At 34.6% G+C, this 6,071-nt stretch overlaps 1 non-coding gene across 1 annotated transcript; it reads left to right on the forward strand.

Moving 5' to 3' along the window:
* The first annotated feature begins 696 nt into the window (after positions 1–696).
* On the forward strand, positions 697–803 carry LOC141715836 (small nucleolar RNA R71). Its single transcript, XR_012572583.1, has one exon. It is a non-coding gene; the product is annotated as a small nucleolar RNA R71 (small nucleolar RNA).
* Positions 804–6,071: the final 5,268 nt, after the last annotated feature.

A 6,071-nucleotide genomic window follows, 5' to 3' on the forward strand; every position in this document is an offset into this window, starting at 1 on the left:
TTCCAGGTTGACGATTGAGCACTGCATTAGCTATTTGTCCGATTTGATTTTCCAAGGTCTTGATAGAAACCGCCTGACTCTTGCATAACAGCTTAAGTTCCTCAAAATCAGCACTAGTGGGTGCAGCTGCACTTCCCTGTTGAGGATATGATTGCCTTTGAGCATACTGCTGTGGTTGCTGGAATCCAGGTGGATTGAACTGTTTACTCACACCTTGCTGATATGGTGGCTGAATAGCATTCTGATTATTACCCCAGCTGAAATTTGGATGATTTCTGTTATTAGGATGATAAGTAGCTGGCACAGGTTACTGTTGTCGCTGATAATTGTTCACATACTGAACAGATTTGTTGACAAGAGAACACTGACCCGTAGTATGAGAACCTGCACAAAGCTCACAGACCATAGCTAATTGATTGACTACATAGGTAGCTAGAGAATCGACCTTCATAGACAGCGCTTGGAGCTGCGCTGCAATAGCGGTGGCTACATCGACTTCCAGAATACCTGCTACCTTCCCTGGCATCATCCTCTGAGTTGGGTTTTGATGCTCATTTGCATCCATAGTCTCGATAAGATTATAAGCCTCAGTATAGCTTTTGGCCCATAAGGCGCCTCCAGCTGCTGCATCGAGCATGGGCCGAATTTTGGACCCCCAAACCATTATAGAAACCAGTGATCACCATCCAATCGGGCATTCCATGATGTGGACACTTTCTCAGCATTTCCTTATAGCGTTCCCAAGCTTCGCACATAGATTCTGTAGGTTGCTGCGCGAAATGAGTAAGAGCACTCCTTATAGCAGCAGTCTTTGCCATTGGATAAAACTTCACCAGAAACTTTTGCGCAAGATCTTGCCAAGTAGTGATGGACCCAGCTGGTTCAGAATGTAACCAGTCCTTAGCTTTATCCCTCAGTGAGAATGGGAAAAGCCTCAGCTTGATAGCCTCATCCGTCACGCCATTATATTTGAAAATACTGCAGATCTCGACAAAATTACTTATGTGCATGTTGGGGTCTTCAGTCGCAGCACCTCCAAAAGAAACAGAATTCTGCACCATCTGAATAGTGCCCGGCTTGATTTCAAAGGTGTTAGCTTGAATAGCCGGATGAAGAATACTTGACTGAATGTCATCAATTTTAGGCCGAGAAAAGTCCATAAGAGCTGGATCGGCCGGAACAATACTATCACCCATGATTACTGGTTCTTTCTGCTCACTTCCTGAATCCGAATCTTCAAAATCTATCTTCTCTGGAATATCAAGAACTCCGTCTGTCTCCTCAGCTGTATCTAAAGTCCTCTTGCGAGTACGAGAACGAGTTTGCATAAACGCTCACTAAAGTACCTGAAACACAACCAGAAATAATAAGTAACAAATACGTCTTAATCACTGAGTCCTAACGACCAATGATGGTAAGTACATAAACTAAACAAATACAACGAGTCCCCGGCAGCGGCGCTAAAAACTTGTTAGGGTGAAAACACGCGCTAATATTCACGCAAGTATACGCGTTCGCAAGTAATATAGAATACTTTCTAGTTCGTTCCCACAGAGACTCAGACTAATTATGTTCAATTAAACTCACTCACCAATGTATGTTTACTTCTCAATGTTAAGACAAAAACACTTAGAATTATATTAACTAATTATTAACTACAATTAACTACTAAAATTAACCACTTAATTAAAACTTCGAATTAACAATATTAAAACACTCATGAGATCACAACTTCATTACTACTTCCTTCAATAGTCATTGTTATTACCCTTAGCATGCAACAGTGATGATATTAATCGAATAACATGAAACTGATCAAAGCCAACTTTCATTGTACTAATACCATTCTACCAAACATCCACAATTAAGATAGAAGTTGAATAGGCATCAATTACGTTGAGTCCCTATATGTCTACAGAAATTGACAACATAATGATTTAAGCACAAGTTATTCCTTTTGATTACACAGGGCGAATAAACCGGTTAGAATTACCCACTAATCATGCAACATCATACATGAACCTATGCTAGCATGACAAGTTCTAAATCTCGAGATCCACTGTCGCTTCACAAGAGATTAACACCCTATCTTATATGTTCGCGACTGCACATAAGACGAATACGCACAACCAATACTAGATATCATACAATCATCACACACTAAGGTATTAAACAACTAACTAAAGAATTCCAGTAGTAAATTCGTTACGACCCCATAATCACGATTAGCCCATGATAACACTTATCGTCATCATGGGTTCATATGAAAACATGATAAATAAACATAAGAGAATAATAACTAAACTAATTATATTAAACCAGAGTACGTCACAAGAGTAAATAGGTTCAAAGTAAAGAAAACTAGCATCCAACGTTACAACGAAATAAAGAATCACAAGAAAATATGCTTCCTCTTCGTTGCGGTATGCTAAAATGGTCTTCTTCCTTATCTCCTTCGCTCCTCGATTAATACCACGATTCAACACACGTGAAACGTCTCTGAATCTACTTATATAGAAGTCCCATAAAACTCAGATTACACAGAAGTTGGAAGCCAAACAGAAGTAGAAGTCTAAAATAGATATTTTAATTTCCCGACCCTGCGCGGCCGCTCAGCATAGCTGAGCGGGCGCTCAGACCCCTACTGGAAAATGTTTGATTTTTGCTCCGTTTCTTCCCTGTAATCTGCTCCTTTCTTCCCTCTCGCGATGCTAGACACATGCCAAGGCTTATTATTGATGATTACTCCCCCGAAATGCAACTATTACCCTGAAACGCACAAACACTAGAAAAACGCATCAAATACATAAAAATACTTGATTTCAAGACACCAATCTAAGCCATTTTAAGACGTTCTAAGTGGTATAAAATGCCACTTATCAATAGGCACCTTGATTACTTCATACATACTCATGTTGCTGCTTATCTGTGATGTGGCTGAGGGTGGTGGCTTCGGATTCAGATTCTGTGTTTCTTCTTCTTTGTCCTACATTGTTGATTGATTTTTAGATCTAAAACTGTTTGAACGTTAACAACAAGCTCTGATACCAATTGTTAAGCCCATAATTAACTGTAGAGGGGGGTAAATATAGTTAATACAATCAATTCGACAAAGCTTCAACAGAATCAACAGTTTTTATATTAACTGATAAAAACTTATTACAAATGTACTCTCTCGAAAGGATGAACAAATATTCTTGAGAGTTGTTAGGTTATGCAGAAGATATAACAATATCGCAATGCTTATAGCATGAACCTAATATGTGCTTTATATAGAGCACATCTACACAATGTATAAGAAATCCTATTATATTAACAACATGGCAACCTATACAATGCTTCTGAGATAAGTCCTTCACCGCCTTGAGTTCATGTTTCCTTTTCCTTCTCGAAGATCAACTGATGTGACAAATACTGATTGCATTATCCGTTGACATCATCATCCATCGATATCCTTATCCGTCGATATCATCATCCATTGATGTCATCATCATCCGTTGATGTAAGTTCTGATATGAACCTCTGATAGTTTCTGTTTGATATCATCAATTGCTCCTAACATAATATGATATATGGTATTTGATAGTCAACCATGTGATGAAAAATCATTGGTAGGGTGTGATGATATCATTAATATTGATGACAAACAATAATATTTTTGTAATAATATATTTAAATGTATTTCCACTTTTTATAAAATAACATGATTGCTTTACTCAAGTTTCTCATGTATAACTGCTGCAAATATATTATTATTATTATTATTATTATTATTATTGTTATTATTATTATTATTTTATAATTATTATTAGACCTACTATTAAAACATAAATTTAATTCAAATTAAATATTTTTTGATGTTTGATTAAAATTTAAAATCATTAAAATTAATTTTTTACCTTATATTGATAATTTAATTATTTATATTATTAAATTTAATATTTAATAATGTATGAAATCTTGTTTTGGAATTGAACTTAAGTTAAAAGTAATTACAACTCTATTTTTAATATAAAAAATTAAATCACTAACTAAATTATTATCATATATATATATACACACACATGTACACATTGTATGTGTGAGTGTGTATAAATATTAATGTATGTACGTATTCATGCATCTCTATAATATGAGTTATAGGTAAATATGTATATTAATTATGCAATAATTAATAGATATTAATTAATCAATGATGAAATAACATAAATTTTATATGAATTTTTATGTAAGAGTTAACATCTAAATTATTTAAACTAAGTTTTTGTTTATAAAGTTCGAAGCTCTGTTGTGATGAATTCACCATTTAGGAAGGTAGTTGATGAGTGTTGTAGTGCTCTTAAGCCTTTAAGTGATCTGTTGTGACGAATTCCCCATTTGGGAAGGTAGTTGATGAGTGGGGAAGGTAGTTGATGAGTGTTGTAGTGCTCTTAAGCCTTTAAGTGACTGGTCTGTTCATATGGTAGCTCATGTATTTGCTAGTGCATCATATTCACATCCAGATTGGATGTTTGTGTTTGCTAGGGCATCATATTCACATCCAGATTGGGTGTTTGATAGGAATGATGTTCCTAATCAACTTACGAGTGTATGAAGTTGGAGTTGGTGAATGAATGAAAATTCTTGCACTGCGTTCAAAAAATATATTTATAAAGTACTCTGTATGCATATTTTTATGGTGAAATATATAGTACTGTAATGAGTTGCATATTAATGATGCTTTAATAGAGGTAATAAAGTTTATATGAATTAACTTGTATTAATTATATAATAATGAATGAGTATTAATGATTGAAATGAATATTTTATATACAATAATTAAAGTATTTATGATTTAATTTATTTACCGAACCCCTTGTATTATATATATAATATATAATAAATAATAGATATATATCACTCCTGATTCTCACAATATTTTTGTATGATTTCTACATAAATAAATATAAAAACCACAATTTCATAAATCGAACCCTAACTTATTGCAAAAGGAAAAAATTAATTTAGGTAAATAATACTAAATAAATACTTCTAAAATATTCAAAAGTTCTAAAAATTTGGTATAAATTTTGATGCTATAGACTCAAATCGGAGAGTTTTGTGGTCGGGGAAACATTTGACGATGAAATGATGTAAAATTACAAAATTCGACTCTGGCACGTCCAAAACCCTAGTTCACTGTCCAAAATCTCCCTGCAGGCTTCACCAAAACCTAACTCGTACTTGACTCACCAAAACCCCAAATTTCAAACACCTCAAAAACACTCAACCAACGATGAATCCTCGGTACTCGAATCGCTATCCTCTTACAACGACTACAAACGCGCTCTTGAGTTCTTCAATTGGGTCGAAACAGGTTCGAAATTTAACTACAACAATTTTTTTATAAATTGATTGACATTTTAAGGAATTTTTTTGAGTTTGAAATTGCATGTGTGTTGAATAATAAAATGTCGAAAACAAATTGTGTGGAGTCATTGCCTGATCATTTTACTCTTCGTGTTATATTTAAAAGTTATGTTTCTGCTCGCTCTTGTTAAGGAGGCCGTTAATATGTATTATAGGTTGAGTGCGTTTGGTTTAAAGGACGAGACGTCAAACGTCGTTTAGGAAATTAGTTGATGCATTGTGTGAATATCACATAAGTAACACATAAGTATCCATTGTATCACATAAGCCTAAAGAGGTTTTAGAGCTGTTTGATCGGATGTTAAAGAGTGTGGTACCTCCTACAATGGATACTTATGTGTTGCTTATATGAAAATTAGAGAGATGGGGATTTCTCCTACCAATTTTTTGTTGTCCAGAAAAAAATGGAAGAACAAGGATTGAGTCCTATCAAATTTGCTTATAATGCTTTGATTGATGCTTTATTGGAGAAAGGCATGGTTGATATATCTCGAAAGTATGATGAGGAGAGGTTGGTGAAAGGGCTTTTGTTAGTCGCTAAACACATGCTAAATTACACGCAAGTATACGCGTTCGCAAGTAGTATAAGATATAAATCAGATTCGTTCCCATAGAGACTGTATTGGTTAACTAAGTAACTCACGCACCTAAGCAACAATGTA

The sequence above is a fragment of the Apium graveolens genome, chromosome 3 (assembly GCF_009905375.1).
Source record: "Apium graveolens cultivar Ventura chromosome 3, ASM990537v1, whole genome shotgun sequence".
NCBI lineage: Eukaryota > Viridiplantae > Streptophyta > Magnoliopsida > Apiales > Apiaceae > Apium > Apium graveolens.